This window comes from Nyctibius grandis, chromosome 4 (genome assembly GCF_013368605.1).
Source record: "Nyctibius grandis isolate bNycGra1 chromosome 4, bNycGra1.pri, whole genome shotgun sequence".
NCBI lineage: Eukaryota > Metazoa > Chordata > Aves > Nyctibiiformes > Nyctibiidae > Nyctibius > Nyctibius grandis.
In genome coordinates, this window is record NC_090661.1 from 71,230,144 (window position 1) to 71,249,703 (window position 19,560).

At 43.3% G+C, this 19,560-nt stretch overlaps 1 protein-coding gene across 1 annotated transcript in view; it reads right to left on the reverse strand.

Annotated features, from left to right (window-relative positions):
- Positions 1-19,560, reverse strand: part of ARID5B (AT-rich interaction domain 5B) — a 107,229-nt gene that overhangs the window by 37,275 nt on the left and 50,394 nt on the right.

The window sequence follows — 19,560 nt, forward strand, 5'->3', positions numbered from 1 at the left end:
TATAGAAATAATAGATGAAGCAGATGTTTGCTCATTATTACGTGTCCTGCCCGCTTTCAGATTTAAAAGTCAGCCTCCGACTACTATGGCAACATTTAAAATAATAAACAATCATTAACTAATGACTGTACTGAAGAAGATAATTTCCTTTAAACCTTTCATTTCTAGGTAACCATTGTTTTCATTACTTAAAGGGATGATTAGAACAATGTCAGAAATCTAAACACCACAAACCTCTTGAGTGCCTACTAATTGTTTCTAATCTTACATTTGTCACACAGTAAGCCAGTGGTTTCAGGACATTTTATATTTTAATTAGTTTGCAAACACAATAAAGGGTGCTAATTTGATTTTATAGTTTGAGTAACACTGTCATATTTGGTCTGTGCAGAGAAAAAGAAAAGCCGCAGGTTTAAAACCAAAAGTCCAAAAGACACATCCTTTTTTCTTCCCTCAGCACTGGCACACAGTATATATACATATATATATGCATGTGCGTATGTGCGTAAGTCCATATTTGTGTCTATATAAAAATATGTTTATCTCCCTATAGAAATATCTTCATCTATCTCCAGTGAGGCACATTCTGCTTATTGAAAAGTACTGCAGAAAGCAATTCTGAAATTGTCATCTGAGTCTAACATGCAAAATCAAACAAAGAGAGAAAGAAATTATTACCCATTCCAGCCGACAAACATCTGCCTGATTTATATCTGTACTCATGAATGCTACAGCATGTGACTGCACACTACGTCGCTGGAAGTCTCGACTTGGTGTGGATGTCAGTCTCACACAAAATGAACACTAGGAGTATTTGCTCAGTGCTTACAAATCCCCTCCCCCGGCCGCTCCATTACTCATATAAACAGCGATGAGCGACGCGGCGGGAGCGTGGGATGAGCGCCGAGGACTCCAGCGCCGGCTGCCAGCCTGCCAGCCCCGGCCACGCCGCCCTGCCTTAGTTATAAACCCGCTCGTCCCTCTGCCTTTGATGCCTTCCCCACGCTTACTGCTTTTTGCACATGACCTGGATGGGGCGGACAGATCCTTGACCATGGTTAGCCCCAGCAGTCGCACCTTCTTTAAAAAGTTATTGAAGAAAATAGAAATGTTCCCTGGATTTACTACACCCTGGCACACATGTTAGAACGTTAACCTTTGAACGAACGGATCCCCCGACCCCGTCCAACCAACGGCCGGAGAGAGATGTTCAGCTAGGATCAAATACACTTGCATATGAATTACTTTCTTTCTTTCTTTTCTTTCTTCTTTTTTAATAAATAAACTAGTTCAAGGCTCAATGTTTTCCAAACACACTCGTTATCCTGAATTTTGGCACTGTACTTTGTATCACACTATAAAGCACTCCTAATGTTTTGCTAAAAGCTTTAAAAGCAAGAGGGCATTTGTTCCTGAATTCCAGGTATATTGAGCTTGCATATAAACACTGTTTGAATTGGAGCCTTCCACGGCAGAACTGGCACAAACCCACTATGAAATGGGGTATTTGCATTCTCCCCGTGGCTCAGGAGCTGCAGTCGGGAAGGTCTGTCTGCAGCACACACGAGGACCGTCCCACACGCCCCATGGTACGACTTTAAATCACTTTAAGCCATTCCAGATCAGACGCACAATTAACAGGAAAGCAGCAATAGGAATTAATACCAGAAGAGAAGGTCCTTGCCTCTAGTGTCTACTCTGTAAAAGAAAGCATTTGAAATAGTTCCAGTCACACTTGAAACAAAGCCATTAACATTTGCTCCCTAAATCATGATAAATAAATGCATTATTCGAAGATTATTTATATTTCAGCTATATCCATTTTGTTCTCTTGAGCTAGGAAATATGACTAGGACTGAAGGAGTAATTTACAAGTCACACACTTGTTTTAATTTTTTTCATTTTTTGTTCCATTTATGACATATTCATGAGCACACTGCAGATTTCTTGAATTTGTTATTCATAATGATTTTAAAGCAATTTTACACACATGTTGTGGCTTAGTCCCACTCAGTTTTCCTGATGACATTGGATGTTCAGTATGCACTAGACAGCTAAGTGAATATCCCGTTTTTTTCTGCTTTCTGGTGGAGAAGGACTTCTGGCATGACTACCTGAGAATATCTGAAACAATTCAATTTCTTCACATTTGTGCATATGGCTTTCAAATTTATTTTCTGAAAGCATTTGTGGCAGTGACACCTGATAACTTGTACATTCCCAGAAGGTGAGGACACAAGCAAAGCAAATTAAAAGTAAAAAACTGAATAAGTACAGAAAAAAGTTTTCATTTATTTGGCACCTCTTTGGTCTAAGTACCTGAAACAGGAGTATGAGAAATAGGACATACTACCAGTTTAAATACTTTTTTTCCTGTGCATTTGACAACGTTTGCTTTTGCCAGTTTATAGGGTTTTTTTCCCTTCCTTCCTTTCTTTTAGCTTCCTGATGTATCTGAAAGAGGGGAAAACTCAGCTACTGAAATGTCCACTGGGACCCTCGATGAGCTGCTGGGAACTTTTTTTGCCTCTACTTAGGCGTGATTCAAAGGATCAATATTAGCACGGCACAGGTGCCCGTACGCCCGAGGTCTGGGACGCAAACCAGAACACCCCCATGCCTGCAGTCAGCAGGTGACAATGCCCCAGGAGAGCAGGGCTGCTGCTGTTCAAGGCAGGCAGGCATGGAAGGGCTGTCAGCAGAGATGTACCCCCGGTACCATATAAATAGCCCAAACCTCCGAGTTCAGACCTCCAGAAGCAAAAGGGTGTTGATCCACTTGAAGCCCACACACTCCTGTGCCTTACTGACTCAAGGAGTCTCTTCTTGAGATCACAGCTCATCCGAAGTTTGCTAGTCATCACAAAGGGCAAGTTCTTTTAGAAAATGGCAACACACAAGAAATTATCTTTCCTGCAAAATCTGTAGGTGCGATAGCAATCTAGAGCCCAGCAGGGAAAGCCGCTCTGCTGAGTCCTGGCAAACATTTCAAGTATGACCAGGTAAAACACAGCCAGCTGCAAAACACACACAGTACGAGCTAACGCTCCTTGTGTTCGGAGAGCTGGAGGAGCATGAGGGCATGCTTCCCACCTATGCTTTCCCATACACGTCACCATTGTGCCTGCTACCTTTACCCATCAACAGGAGTTCAGACGGACCATTTCAGCACTCCTTGGGCATCAGTTTTATATCAGCATGTTGCTTCCTTGTTTCCCTCAGCAGCAGATCCAGCTGGTGTCATTTAACAAACTTGTCCGTCAGAGCCCACCAACCCGGATGGCCCCGCAATGCAACCACCACCGCTTGCAACGCTGCCTACTGCTGCAGAGGATGCTGAGGCTGTAACAGGAGGGTTCACAAAGAATCAAGCAAGAATCCAAGATGAATGAAGATCTAATTCAAGCGCAAGCATTTGTAACCATAAAGAACAAAAGGTGTGATTATTAACTAGTATGCACGTGGTGTGGACTTCGTTCTTCATCTGACTACTACTTGGTGGTAAAAGTTTTGTGCTCCTGATTAAGTGAAAGCGTGTGAAATGGGTATGTCATGAGTATCAACAGTTACACAAGCCATGATGACAACCATATCTTAATAACTCTTCCCATTCTAGAATACATCTTATTGCCATCTCGGTTGCGAATTCTCAGAGAAAAGAAAATTATTTATAGCAATCTGCCGAGAGACAGGAATGTTTTCTTCGCCTCCATGTTTGAAAGGGTCCCTGGGTGTTGTCTGGAAACAAGCAGTCACTGCAAATCAGAGATCGCTGCTTGCCGTTCAACATGAGGGATCAGTATTTCTTGGAAGACCATGAAACATTAACTTGTGATTGAGTGGGACACAAGGAGACTGGGCAGGAGAAAAGAGACGAGGGAACAGCTTGTGCCTGTGCCAGTGGAGTGAGAGAGGGAGATGAGAAGCCAGAGAGGGGAGAGGCCGGAGGCGTGACCCCAGCCCACTCCTCCTGCGCCGCGTGGCAGGAAAGGTCTCGTTTCACATCACACACTTCCCACACCTGCCTGGGCCACAGTCGGCCGCCCCGTGCTATGGCAGCAGGGTGCAGGAGGAGGCGGCAGCCACAATCCTCCTGCCTAGCTCTTCCTTCCCTTGCATATGGCTCTCTGGGGCGAGAGGGAGGGGAGGAGTAATGCCCTTGGCTTTTTCTGTTTGGGTAGGGGAAACAACTTTCGCTGGCCACAGCCATGCTAAGCTCCTTCCCAACACCCCTTGGGCTGTCTAGAAACTCCTTCCCTACCTGCAGGACAGTAAAAGGAGGAGCACAGAGCCGTGGTCTTCAAGAGTGGGGAGTGAAAGGGTGGGTGACATGAAGAAGCTGCCACTGCCACCTCCTCTGTGCAAATTCTCACTCACACGTACACCTGCCTTTAAAAAAATAAAAGCATTTAGTCTCTGATGTAATGTAACTGCCCACAGTGATGTGAAATTAAGATTTAATCTCTCTTTTCTTCTTCCTAGATGGAAACTTGTACCTTGTTTCCTCCTCCCCAAACCGTGGCTGAGCTCTGCAGTGCCAGAACGCCAGCAATGCCCTGTGTGTTTTTATTACAAACCGTCACACCTGAGAGGTTAAATGCAAACCCTGTGTTATGCATGGCACAGGGAGTTAGATTATCTGTAGGTACAGACTGGCAAATCTTTGCTGACCAAGTACCCTGGGAAGAAGCTGACCTGGTGATCCCAAAGCCTATTCTTGTGAGCTGCCTACAGACCACCATAATCAAACAAGGACAATCCACAGGCACCTGCAGCAGAGAACTAAAGACCAGGTGTTGGAGATAAGCTCAGTAGCAGGCTGTGAGCCACACAGGAAAGAGAGGAGCTCAGGGTTAATGTTGCTCAGACCAGCTAGATGTTTCCTTGAAGCTAGAGGTCCCCTTTCTGTTCATGAAGCCACAAAACAGCATCATTGATCAAAAAATACATCTTCCCATCCAGCACTCTCACCAGCCTGTGCAAGCAGCAGGATACCGTAGGTGATCAGGAGAGGGCCAGAAGGGGAGGCAAGGAGACAACTACACTGCCCACCTACTTAGAAAATTCACAAGAGGTTGCGGCTACTGTTCTCCTGCCATTACCACCCTCAGCTGCTCAACTTTCAGGGATGCTGTCTGCTCAGCAGGACATAGGAAACAGGAGCATTTCCAAGCCTCACTGCCTAGTACAACTCCCAGCCCTGGGTTAAACCCAAGGATGGCAAGTTTTATGCAGAGGAAAGAGAAGTACCCAAGAACAAGACCCATGGGAGCTGCCAAGGTCAACCATGATTAAACACAACATATGGCAGAAAAGTGTAGGCCACTAGAAGAAGACAGGACCTCCACCAGTCACCTTCTTTACCTGCATCCCCAGGAAGGGGATGTTATCGGTGCAGGTACTGTCTCCCTGTTATCAAGTCAGCAATCAAGTCAGCCTCACTTGAGCCATGTCCATGCCGAGAATGCAATGTACTGTGTACACACGGCCACCTCTAGATGCACAAATAAGTCAAGAGACAACGGCTGTGGTTTGGGGGTACCTAACTTTAGCAGGTTAGTTACAGTAGAATTATCTCTTTTATAGGAGTCTGATTATCACTGGAAGTCCAATGAGCACAACTTCCTCAAAACACTGTTCTCTAGACACACATATTTTGGCTGATGTAAAAGATGTGTTGTTATAGGGAGGGTGTTAAAAAAAATAGTGGCCTTCACACAGCTGAGGTCAAGCTATGTTGGCACTTTGTCAAAATTGGTGGTGTAGCCAAGAGTTTTTAATGAGCCTGGAATGCATTACCTCATTTGTCATACCTGGATCACTTACTCATGCTGAGTCCAAAATAACCTTGGACCTTGTTGGCTGCTCAACAAACCATGTAAGTAAACAGTACTGTACTCATGACTAAAACATGTACCTTTTTCTTGCTCGCTCCACATTACTTACTCTAGAGAACATCTAAGCAATTGTAATGCCCATAATCAAAGTTCTTGCCTTTTCAAGGCCTCGCTGATCTGCATAACTATTTCCTGATATGACTTTTGCTTCTGGCTTGCTGGTAGTCCAGTTTCTCAGAAACACTTCAAAGGTGCGAGAAAAAAAGAAAAAAGGAAAAGAAAAGGGAAGGACGGCCATCGGCGTATTTCACTGAGGAATGTACTGGGATAGCCGCTCAGCATTGCTAATATACTTACAACTTACACAGCCAACCAGATTCTGTCTGCCTGTTGTTTTCGTGACTATGTTTCTGTCCTGTCGAAAGATGAAGGGAAAGGAAGGAACAACAGCATTTTTGCCAACTGCAAGAGTATGACAACACAAAAAAAACCAACTGAGCTTGTAAAACTGTCCAGGGCCACCAGCTAAGAAGGGCCAGTGGAAGACCTGGGTCTTCATTTAGGGTGGGCCTACAAGTCAACTGAGGTCTAAACGAGAGGTGTGAGTGCACCAGAGGGAGGTAATCACAAAGCAGGGATTAAGGTGGAGAACTGGAAGGTGCAAGAAGTTAATAAACAGGGATGTACGTGGTGCTGAGTTGAGAAGAGAAGTGGGCTTGTGTGAGACAAGCTGCAGTGCACCTGCTAAATGCATCAACAGTCTCTTTCCTGTAGGACACCTTGCAGAACGTCTCCTCACAGAATCCTTTTGCACTGTGTCAGTCCTTTATACGTCTTCCAGTTTTCGCCCGCACACACAAAAACTGCAATACCAGAATGCTTGACCCTAAGCTGCAAAACCATCAGTAGATACAGAACAGGCTAGGAGACTTTCCCTCTCAGGCAGGTGGAAACGGCAGGATGTGTCAGATCACAGAGCTATTCAGGATTCAGGTGCCAAACAGAAGCTGGAGGTGGCATACGGAGGTGCCTGACCATCAAAGTCAAGGTGAGAAGAAGAATGGTCCCACATCTCCCAAAAATCCAGGAACCAACCATGCCTGCTGGCAGGTGGCAAATAGCTGGTTGCTGAGGACACCCCTAAAGCAGCCCAGCAAAAGTTAGCTCTTGGCTGAAAAACACACTTACATGTTGCACCTTTTAAAATGTAATGAATAGAAAGTTAACAGTTTTAATGGTTTTAACACTTACCCCTCTAGGGGGCTTCTGGCATTCTGCAATATCTGAAAGTTAAGAAAAGCATATTGCTATATTTAAGCATGGTCTCAAAAACTGTCCAAGGGTTAGTTAATCTCGCATGCTGTTCCAGAGTCCCAGCTGCTTCCTTGATTTCCTCATCGCCTCCATCTCTTTGTTTTCTCTCCTTCAACTCATTCCCTTTTCTGCATCCTGAATTCAGGATCTTACATTTCATTTATTTTCCTTTCGTCCCTCAAAGTTTATTGAAAAGCTTCTGCCTCCTGGAAATAGGGTCCGTGTTGGAGGGCCTGGGGCATTTATCACCCAGGCACACTGAACGGAGCTGGTGAAGAAAAGCAAGTTGCAACCAACCTAGTATTGCATCAAAGGGTCAGCAATGAAAGTGGCCGGAACAGATCAGACTACACTCAAAAAAGCAGACCTTTGTTTAGGAAACAACAGTATCTACTGAATTTGGGGAAACTCTCTACAGGATCCTAAGTACACCTATGTAAGTCAGTGACAAGCGCTTACCAACAACTAAAGCTCTCGTTGAGCTCTGGATGTCACACAGCCTCTCCACAAACACACACCTCTTGTCTACTCAAGCAGCACATAAAACAATTTGAATATTAAAACTATTTTTACTGGACTTTTTCTAAATGCAAACACTTGCTTATTTCTTTCTTTATGTCTGAACATGCCAGACCTGACCTGGAAACCAGAGTACAGCAGCAAACAACCTTGCAGGGAACACTAGGGAGCCTCACTGCTTTCTAACCCACATGGAGAAAGAGTGGACTTGTGTAGCCATTTCTCAAAGTTTTGTTTTGGAAATGAGATATCCCATGCTCCATGTGGGGAAAATCAATTTGCTACCTCTCTAAAGAAAACATTCCTCATTTGGAAATAAGTGAAACAGACACTTCCTTGTGTGGATTAATGCGGAGACATATGACTTGCTGCAGACTGTTGTTTTGACCCCCCTCCTGACCAGACAATCTCTGGAAAAAGCAAAAAGGTGGTATTTTTCATGGATTACAGTTCAGACTAGCATTGCTTTTAATAGAAAAGTTAGAGGCATTGCAAATAACAGGTTGGCCAATTATGCCAAAAAAAAAAATTGAATGTTTTTCGTTTCTATGGAAGACGGGGACAAGATTCAGGACAAGGCTTGGAGTCTCATTTTCTTCATTTCAGCATGGTTGGAAGTTAAGACTTTTGCTTGATCCGGGCTTCTTTATGTCCTGCTGACTAATTTGGGTTTTAAAAAAATGCAAGAAGTGGGGTTTTTTTTTGGACAAAATTTATACATGTGTTAGAAATTATGAAGTGCAGTAAATTGAAAAGGGAAGCTGAAGACTTCAGAGAAAAATCTATGCCTGACAAATATGTGACATTCAAGTAGACCTTAGAGCAAATTAAAATAATAATAACAAAAAAAATCCAGTGTAGGCCTATTACTGGCTACAGATGACAGGATTGTTATTAATGATTCAAAAAGAGGCAGAGGTGTTTGGTAAATATTTGTTCCATATTTGCAAAGAAGCCAGATGATATGCTCGCAAAAGAATATAATTAAAGCCAGTCAATTGACTTGGTTTTACAGAAACCAGATCTTGTTTTAAAACAACAAAAAAGAAAAACAAACAAAGCACCTTATTTTATACTTTGAAACTACAAGCCTGGTTAGAGAAACTAGCTGCATGCATGGAACTTACCTGCATCTCAGTAAGACAGCTGATTTGATACTAGATAACACTTTGATTAAAAAACAGCACTACATAATTTTATTCAAGCATATGTTAAATGGATTAAGAACTGGCTAAATGACAGAGCTAAAAGCAGGCACCAGTGGGGAATTTCTATCAAATGAAAATATTTCTGGTGGGATTCCACAGGGGTTGCTCTTAGCCTTGCTAGTATTCAACTTTTTCATCAGTGAAAAGGTCCCTGACAGTAACATTCATGCTGACACAAGGACTGGCACAATGCTAACAGTGAGTCATACAAACGAGTAACCAGAAGGGAAAACGGACCAAGCAAACACAATGCTCTTCAGTACAGCTCCAGCATGAAACCCGTGAGCAAGGACTACCGGTCCCACTGACTGAGCCAAGGATGACACTTCACAGGCCACCCCCCCACTGGAAATTCAACATACCCTGACAGGAAGACGCTGTGGCCAAAGGGAGGTCTGCCGTCAAGGAGGAGGTCTGAATAACTCAAGCTGCGCTGGGTTTGAGTAAAAATGTCTGAGAAGTGACTTCACCAGGTAATATGAGTGCCTCAAAGGTGAGAAAAAGCTGGTACTCAGAAGCGAGGAGGCATAACCAGGCATGCCTAGGCACTGCAGTCCACACACACGATCTAATGCCAGTATACGGAGGCATGCGTCTGACCAGCTTTCAGAAGACCTTTCAGGAAAGGCCTGAGCCAGGCACGAGCTGGCGTGCACAGTGCAGGAAGAAACGCATGCAATTTGAGGGTCTTTGTCAAGATATCAGACTGGAGCTGGGTGTCCTGCCTCAGCCACGGCGAGGGCCAGGTCCAGGCTGCTGCCGGGAGAGCCTCGCCGCTGCGGGTGGCTGCAGCAGCCTGGCTGGCTGCACGGAGGAGGCGTCCAGCTGTCTGGCTGTGGTCCTTGCTCAAACAGCTGTTTCCCTTCTCCTTCAGAAAAAAGGTGGTGAACTGGTTGAAAGCATTTGCCGGTAATTTTGGCCGATGAGCCACTACTTGGGGTTCATAACAGATTGGATGACTCAGTGGTTCTTCTGGTGAGAAACTGCATGAGTATAGGATCAAATATAGTAAAATACTGTGCTGTGCAGGACAAGGAACATGAAGACCTGTAGCCTTGATTCAGCAAAGTACATGCCTAACTTGTAAAGAGCTGGAGTGTGCAAAGACCTCTGATGACCTCACTGGGGCTATTCACATCTTTAAGGCTGAGCCTGTGTTAAGCATCGAACACGACCAAGCCAGCATGATACTCTCTGTCACTAACAGGAAAGAAGGATTCAAGCTCTGAACAAAGAAATAGTCATATGTCATCATGAAACACCACATGCTTGGGCAGTACCACAGGATCAGACATGGGTTCATCAAGTTTCCCTGTCCCCCAGAAATTTGCAGTCCACCTCCAGCCTCCAAGCCCTCCGCCCCCAAAGGTCACCTCCTGGGAAGCTGCACCCAGGGGCTTCATTTTCTGTAGGAGGGTCACAGTAATACTCAAGAAGTGCATGTCTGTCTTCTCAGAATAGTCTGGGTTAAAAAAGACAAAAAAAAAAAAAAGGAAAGGAAAAAAGCAAAGAGAGGAAAGACTCAGTGGGCACAAACGGATTATGTAAGCCAAGACAAAAGCGGCACAAACACGGCAGCGAGAAGTGAAAACGCACAGCAAACCCATGCAAGGCAGCCTATCTCATCAAAACTCAGCACAACCGCCAAGGTAGACTTCCCCTTAGAAGGCTTCACAAAATAAAAGGCAAATAAGAGCACCCAGCAAATCTTAAGGTGGCTTTCCTAGCAATACTTCCTTTTCTCTCCAATAAAAGCCAGCGTTTGTGAAACTGCTGTCTAGCAGAGTCAGCAGTACCCAATGGAGACGTGACCTACATACCTCGGAAATACAATAGATACGTAGCCAGTCATATCCACGCAGACAGGCAGATGAGACGGGCTAATCGACTGGTAAAGGACGGACACTGTGCATGAATCTGAACAGGCAGAAATTCATGCAAGAAGCATAAAAAGGACGGTTTCGAAACTGAGACCTTGCTTTTGGGAATGACAACAGCAGGTAGGAAGCTATGATCATCCTGTTGTGCACAACGTGAAAATGACAAATATATTATTTAAATCTCAAATTTCTGATTTGCAACTGATTATGTAAGAAAACTTTTTTTTTTAATTGTAAGAATATTATAATTTTCTTTCTTTTTTTTTTCTTTGCACTTGATCATTGCACTGCAAAGTAATCAGAATCTGTTAGGCATAATCACGAAGTGACATGCAGAAACTAGAGAGCAAGCTCCCACCTTGGTGCCTGCATTCAGCTGCCACCACAGCGAGGACTACGCAACGAGTTAGGTGGAGGCATGAGCAGCAGCCGTAGCCTAAGCCCTGCTCCCATTTACATCTCTGGGTCATCACCAACTTCACCAGGAGCAGTTGGCGAGGGCCCGGCCAGGCACCCCGTCGCAGCGCACACAGCTGTAAAGAAGTTCAGCAATAACACTGTTTCCACAGAGGGCTTGGGACAAAGCCCTCACACCCCCGGGGACCCGCAAACACCTGACACAGCGCTTCAACGCCGGGGTGCGGCGGTGATGCTGCTCAGCACTGCTGAGCGAAGGAGGGATCTGCACTTTTTCACCGGTAAAACACAGCGGTGGTAACTCCTGTAACTTTGTCAGGTTGTGTACGAGTAGAAAGAGAATATGTGTAACAGGCAAAACACCCGAAAAATGGTGGTTTTAAAGTCCTGATGGTAAGATCATGTGCCCAGGTTTAAATGAGCGCAAACCCTGTGAACTCAGCGTGATCATCCCAAACATCAATACAAACAGAACTGAGCCCATCTCTGCTTTACAGCCCCAGTAAATCTCTTAGCACTCAGAAAAAATCCAAATAAAACTGAGCTGTATTCATTAATTTATCTGAGCAGGGCAGGGTTTAAACTAAATATGAAGTCTGTTGTGCAATATTCTTTCGTCGTCAATACCAGTTCTTAGGAAATTATCTGAGTGAATTAAGTGGAGGGACTATTAAACAATTTACACACTTCCTTGTGTTTCAGATGTCTAATTATAGCCATGTTTGTCTCTCCCCGCAGAACTGTTGTATACCACATGGTATGCATATTTCAGCATCCAGCATTATTAACTCATGACTGACTGTCAGTTGATCATTATCTAACACATGGGGTCTGCAAAAAAAGCCTTATTTGGGCAAAAGCAGGCTTCTGACCCGCTCCTGCTGTATTTTCCCCCAGAAGAACTTCAGTTGGATGATTATTTGCTGTCAATGGAAACTCAGAGGTTACATATGTGAAATCTACAGACAGGAAAATAAGTCCTTACCGAGTTTAAACACTTAGTTGATATTAAAACCATCTCCAGCTTGGTTAGTTTAAAGAAAACTCTCAGTTGCCCTCTAGTGTCACCCAGCTGCCATGCCAGGCAGCCCGCCCGCCACAGCCAAGGTCACAAAATTTAACCTGATTTCATGCAATGAGATTTACTATACGTGTAATATTTCGTATAAAAGGGTGAGAGGGAATGCTTTTCCCTCCTAGAAATTTCAGGGCTTGGGCCCCTGGAAGCCCAGAGCTTGCATGATGTTTACTGCTGTAATTGCAGTGCATGACACACGGGTTTTATGAGCGAGAATCTCTGAAATCTCTCTGTGCGCTGCACTCCATAAAGTTCATTCATAACTAAAAATAGACTAATGTACAAACTGACTTAGCATTATACTGAAGCTAAGGAACACAGGGAGTCTGCAGAATTCCCTAATATGGAAGAGAAGCTGAGTTTTCAAAAGCAGCAGTTTATTTGTTTCTGAAAATGGACAACATATGTAAAAGATTTAATATACAGAACCAGGTGTATATATAGCATAGATCTTCATATATGCCCATTTTCATTCTATATAAAGACTTTATACAGCCTGAAACTATAAATTTAATAATAGATTACTAAATTAAGTCTGCACAATCACTTCATAAAAAAAAATCATTTCAATTTAAAATACAGCTGTAGGGGTTTGGACAATTTCCTGCATAATAGAGGCCCATCCCTGAAATGTAAATAACACCGGTATTAAAACAAGTCAATCAGGCACATCAGGGAAAAAAAAAAAAACGTACATGAAAACATAAATGCATTTTCCAGGCTATCCTAAGTAAGGATGCTAAACCTTTATTTTACTTGAATGCTGCTTTGATAAATTACTACTGCCTCAGCTGGTTTTTTTTTTCTTTTTTTTTTTTTTTCCCCCCAAATGTCCTGTTTTTCCTAAGAGAAATCCAGGGCTGATTAAGTCTTAACATTTTGAATACACCAAACCATCAGGGTTTTGCAATAAGAATTATTCACTTATTTTCCTGTATACTGTCAGCATTCTTAAAATACTGTAACTATAAAATTAAACAGCGTGCTCTTCAGAAACGCATGACGTTGCTGGCTCTGTTTTTTTCAACTGCAGTTGTGCAATTTTAAAATTATCTTCTTTCTCAATGCCTTTTCCCCAAACAAATACCTTCGACAGTTAGAAGATTACAAAAACAAGTCAGACTTTTTTTTTTGAAACTTACAGGCCACCTGTAATATTATTGACTGATTACACAGTAAAAATGACAAACATTAGTTTCTTTGGTATATATCCTAAGTTAATTATAAAGCTTTCTCTTCTTAATTTGACAAGACTGAAATATCACAAGAAGTACATATGGCAACTCAGAAAATATGATCAGGGAAAAGGAGAAATGAACATTTGAAATGACAAATGAATTGATTTGCATAAGCAGATATTTGTAAGGCACCGCCTTTCTCCACCGCCTGAATAGCACTTCCCAGTTGCCCTCGCTCTCACAGCGTGGCTCACAAGTGCAGTAATTGCCCTTTCTACCTCACAGTGTTGCCCCTGTTGGCAGCACCCAGTGATGCTGTGGGACACTGTGAAGAGGAGACATGGTGCAGCTGGGCAAGGAAGCAGCACAGGAGGTGCCAGGACCCCCTGTCCGGGAGCCTTGACCCAGCAGCTCCAGCTGCATGTGCTGACCCAGCATCCCCACTTTCCAGGGGGAAGCTGTCTCTCAGCTTCAACGTAAGCCAGGGCCCCAAAATACTGAAATTGCTACTGAAATAGTAAAGGGGGTATTACAGTCTGATTTGACAGGGCTTGGTCAGGGCTACGTTATTTGCTCTATGCTCCCCGTCACCAAACCCTGGCTCTCAAGTCACAGGAAGTCTGTAGGGTTTCCAAGCCCGGCTCCCAAGCCAGGGGGACATAACCAGCCCAGCAGCGGGGTGCAGGGGCTGGGGAGTAACTTAAATACTGACCTGTAAGAGGCCATTGCAACAGGGATGCAACTGGCCACTGAGGTCAGCGTCATCCGGCTGTGTCGGGGCTCACCTGCTCCCAGACCTGTATCTCAGGGGAAGGGTGGGACGCCTGGCAAGCCACTGTCCCCATTGCCTGCAGGCCAGTCTCTTGGGCTGTGCCTTTCTTTAGTTCTCCACAATAGCTGGTGTGCTCTGTGGGATTAGGCTGCTGGAACACTGCGGGAGGTTCAGAAAACTCAAAAACTTATTTACTCTGCCTCATGAAATACACAGCAAAAATTTTATTGACTAATCCCGGTCAGTCCCCTCCTCCTGATAGCATCTGGAAGGGCTTTCACATTGTACGTGAATCCTCATCCTCGTTTCCAGTAAAGGGATTTCTCCACTCCCAGATTCACCCACTCTGCCTGCTGCCGGATCGAGGTTTTTCCTAGAAGCCTCCCCACCAGCCAGGACCTGATGCTGCTTTGTTTAGGAAACCTGACAAAGTGACATGAGTGGCCAAACCTTCTGTGTATCTAATTTTAAACAGATAAAAGTAGCACCGAGATAAATCAGCACCTCTCCTGGATTTCCAAGTACACTATTAAGTAGACTTGGACTTAACTAAAGTGAATATGAAGATTCATTGTCCCAAGAGATAAATATTGACTGAGGAAAAGCAAAGGTCAAGTTGGTCAATATTTACTCAAGAAACTCTAAATCTTGATGCAGTGTAATGTACACTGAATGTCTTCATCAGCTACCTCTGGAGATCTTTTCATTATGACTAAGTATTTCAAAAGCATAATCTTCTCCCCTCTAAAATTCATATTTAAAAAAAAAGAAACTCACACACCTACTGCAAATAGGAAGCTTTCCATGCCTATGGCCTCAGCAAAAGGAGAAGTGTTGATTTGCAAGTGCTGCCTGTCCAGTCTGCATGCCAAAACTCAGTAGCCCTGACCTCCAAAGACGTAAACAATAAAAACTTTCTGACTCATCACATGACAGTATTTCAGACTACCATGAACAGGAATTTCTTCTTCAGTAAGGATTAATGCACTCCCTTCTCCCTCCATCTCAAATATCTGTAAATTAAGGCTGAAATTTTATCTCAGGCTTCTATTTCACAGAAGGAATTACTTTGAACCAATGTCAATCAAGAGCTTTGGGGGAGTTGTAGTCCTATTACTTACTGTGGCAAGTATATTTGTCCTATTATTTATCTAAGGTTTCAAGCTTACTGCCTGATTTCTGAAGGTCTTCTACCATGCTATTTTTGTCTGAAGCCACAGCGCTACGGACTCTTCTTTCCACAGAACTGCACTGTTGGAAACAAAAACTCCAGGAAATTTATAAAGGCTGATTTTTCTGAAGATGCACGAAGAAGGAAGACACAGAACTCCTCTGGAGTTTCAATAAGGTTATTCCCTAGACTCCCCTCGGCACCTTCACATGTCCACTCAATGACCGGGAAGGTACCAACACTCCTACTCCTCTGTTCATTCAAACGGTCTAGCACGGCGGGTAAACTCCTATTTCTAACCTTTGTCTTCACTAAACAGTCAAACATAGCACACATTTGTTGCAATCACCATGGAGATCAGTTGGTTTCAAATTAGGCACAAATTGTTTGTTTCCTTTGCTATTTTTATTGTGTTTTGAGCCTATTATGCTCCTCACACCCTGCCCTTTCTTTATCTTTACTGGCAAATGAGAAAATCTTACTTTATCGGGAAGTCAAATCCTAGCCACATCCACTCCTGAACGCAGTGAGGGACGGCAGTGGTCCTCCCTTCTCAGTTGCCTTCCCTCACTGGTTGGCAACCAAAAAGTCTGCACGAGGTCAGACTCTGCAGATGAGATGACACAGAACACGCAAATGAAGTCCCTGTTAGCTGGAAGGAAAATGTGAGCCTTGCTCTACGCAATTTCGTAGTTAGGCCTATTAGGGTCAGGAGAATTTATTCTCCTAAGGAGGGAATAATAGGTAGGCTTTCGTTGCACGTCTGCAATGGCATGAATGAGCTACCAAGGGCAGCCATGAGAGAGATGGCATTATCCTGGCGAAACAAAGAGGGATCAGGATGGAGATGGGGGCAGCACCATGCGGTGAAGAGGAGCAAAAGGCAAGCGCCTGGCACTAGGAACTGGGAAACAGGAGGACTGAAGCAATGGGGAGTGGGGGAAGCCAGACTTCTGTGCTGTTTGGATTACACACAGAAAGCAAATAAATCCAGCACCATGAAGCCAGGTGCAAGCATCACTCTTCCACAGGGCGACACCTGGGCTACTGCAGCCAGAGGCTACTGAGCACCCTCTTGCCATGGACAGGCTGTCCTGCACCTCCGAAAGCATGGAGGAGTTGTTGTTTGACTCCCCAAGATGTGAAGTCTCTAACAGAAGTTCCTTTGGAGGCACAGAAAAAGACACAAGGACCGATAGATAGTGCTGAACGTAGGTTTCCCACAGCCCAAGTCAATGGGCTCCCTGTGCCACAAATGCAGCAGGCTGGGATCTGACAGTCCCAAAGAGGCACAGGGCAAACGCGAGCCTTTCCCACAGCTCTGTGACAGGTACATCGCTTCCTTTAAAACAGCATCAAGTCTCCACTAAAACATCCCTCTGCTTCTGGAATCATACGCAATCCATAATGTGGAACTTAAGTTTAAATTCAAAGACCAATTAAAAAAAAAAATCAATGAAATGCTTTTATGAAACAGGAGATTGATCTGCAGCTTAAAACTTCCAGTAATGTAATATTTTAGAACTTTAATAAATAATGCTTTTATCTTGATTGCAAAATAATACCCTGCCATGAAAACACAGAGCAGAGGTAGGAAACTGTTCAACAAGAATTAAAATGTCACACTTTGCACAGAACGGAGCATTACAATTATTGGTGAAACACATTTTTCAAACTTGTTAACACAAAATTAACAATTACATACATCACTTAATTCTGTAAGTACGTATCTCTCGAAGCACCCATTAGTTAACCATGCCTAGTTCAGTTTTAATATATATGCAGGCTTTGCAGCACAGAGGGGATGTAACTATGCGAGCGCTGGCACAGTAAACCCTGAAATGGCAAGTGCTATTAAATTGAGATGCAATCACGTTGAAAGGGAAACATTAACAAACAGCAGACAATTGAGAAGAAAATACAGGGCGCTTGTGTTCTAATACATGTGCTTCAAAACCTTATATAACTATTCATTGTCTAGCTCATCTGGCCAGGGGCCCAGTTTGCTCTATGCTATGCTATACTAATTTTATAATAATAAACTGTTACACAACCTTTATGCAGTCATGCATATGAAGAGGTTGTGAAAGACATTACATTTGATTATCTTTCTAGCAAAGACACCATCTTGAAATTAAACATAGCTTGGTAGAAGTATATATGAGTTAAAAAAAAAAAAGAAAACAAATGCAAGTATATCATTAAAAACAAAAAAAAAAAAAAAAAAAAAAAAGAGAAAAAATCCTTTCCAAAAGGCTCTTTTCCTCCTCTGAATATCACCTTCGCATTATGCACGACAGATGAATGCCACTAATCCCATAATACAATGCAAGAATCTGCATGTTCCTGGACTATGTTCGTTTGAAGACAATCAGTGATTTTTGGAAATGCATGCTTTTTTTTTTTTTTTAAATACACCTTCTTTTTGTAAAAACAAGGCAAAATGGTTTACAAAGCCAAAAGGAATGCGTGAAATAGCTAGGGTTTAAAAACCCTTTCTGTTACTTGTTGCTTTAGCATGAACCAACATGAACCACTCAGATGCTTCAGTTAAGATTTATCTGTACCACAAAACATTTTGTAGGATAGCAGTTGGACAACATGAGGATGAGGGAGACGGGGCACAAAAGCATATACAGTATGAACAAGATACGATCCAGAAAAGTAATTTCATATTCCACATTTGTCTATGGAATTGTCTGAGAATTTTCTGCTGAACATTATTTCCAGGTTTATCACAGCAGTTCAAAACTGGCTATATTTAGTCACTGACCAGTGCCAGAAAGCACTACCAGACTATAGGATCATGGCATATTTTAAGTTTGATATCTCATCAACCATCAAGGCCAGAAATAAATGCCTTTTATAATCAGAAAGAGTAAAAGCTTCAGACCTCCAAGATACATAAGGGATTTTTTTCAGCTCTAGGTCACCAGATATCAACCTCAAAAATCACATTATTCTGATTACCATGGTGCATGTGCTTCTTCCCAACCACCCCCTACATATTTTGATTTCAACATTTTAACATCTAATCTAAAAAAACCCACTAAAGCTAGTGAACTAATGTTTTATGTGGGGCCCCTGAGGCATTTCCACATGCAAATACCACCACCACATACCAAAAGCAAAGTCAGCAGTCAAGTGGCACCGAAGTCGATGGATGTAGGAGCAAACCCCAAAAAGCTTTAATGCCAGATTCTGATCTAAATCGCATCGCTGTCAATCCCAGGTAATTGACTCCTGTGGATTTACATGAGTGGAAAGGAGATCATAATCTTGCTCTTAACCTTTACCTTTGAAGTAGAGACGGTCATAAATCCGATTTTCTATCTAACAGGAAAATGCCAGAATTTCATAATTTTCTTCAAATCGGGCAGGCAGTCAAAAAAGTTCTGAGCAACACTGATGGGCAACTATCAGGCTCTTTAATTTTAATGTATCTAACGAAAAGAAACCACTGAAAATACTTCTACACATCAAACCTTTTTTGTCTCAAATGGTTTTGACATTAACCTGCATCCCACCAAGCTGTGGGTCCCAAGGCCCTGTGCTCCCGCGTCCCACCGTGTCCAGCACCGAGCACTGAGTGCCCTGAGCCCCTGTGGTGGTACAAACACTGGGGAAACAGCAGAGCAGCACCAGACCTCATCCACAGAAAGGGATGGGGACAGGACACGGTCACACTAGCATCACTGTTGCAGAGTTGTCCCTAAGAGTATGTCAACCCTCAGCCCAGCATGATAAAGTTCAGTTCTTCCAACCCTAGACCAAGCATTTAATTTCAACCTTTCTGACAAATAAAAGAAAAAAGGACAAAAAAAGCATCAAGGGCTTGACTCAGAAGAGTGAGAAAATTGCTTGTGAGGTAAAAGCTATGCCAGAACTAAAATGCAAAAAGAGAAGTGGGAACCAGGTGGCAATGCAAGAGAAGGGCTGGAGCCAAGCCCCATGCAAGGGGTTTGTCTGGTGCTTAAACCCATGCCTGGAAATCTCCACCGAAGGAAGCGGGAACTTTATTCTCTAGCTGCAGGTGGAATACAACACAAGACAGCAAAACTTTCCTAAGTCATTAAAGATGGTTTGTTGACTTTCTGTAATTTATTTTAACCATTGTTATATTGTTTTGGTCTAGCCTCCCAAAACTAAGAAAGCCTGACCAACTGCAACCTCCTGCAACTGCGGC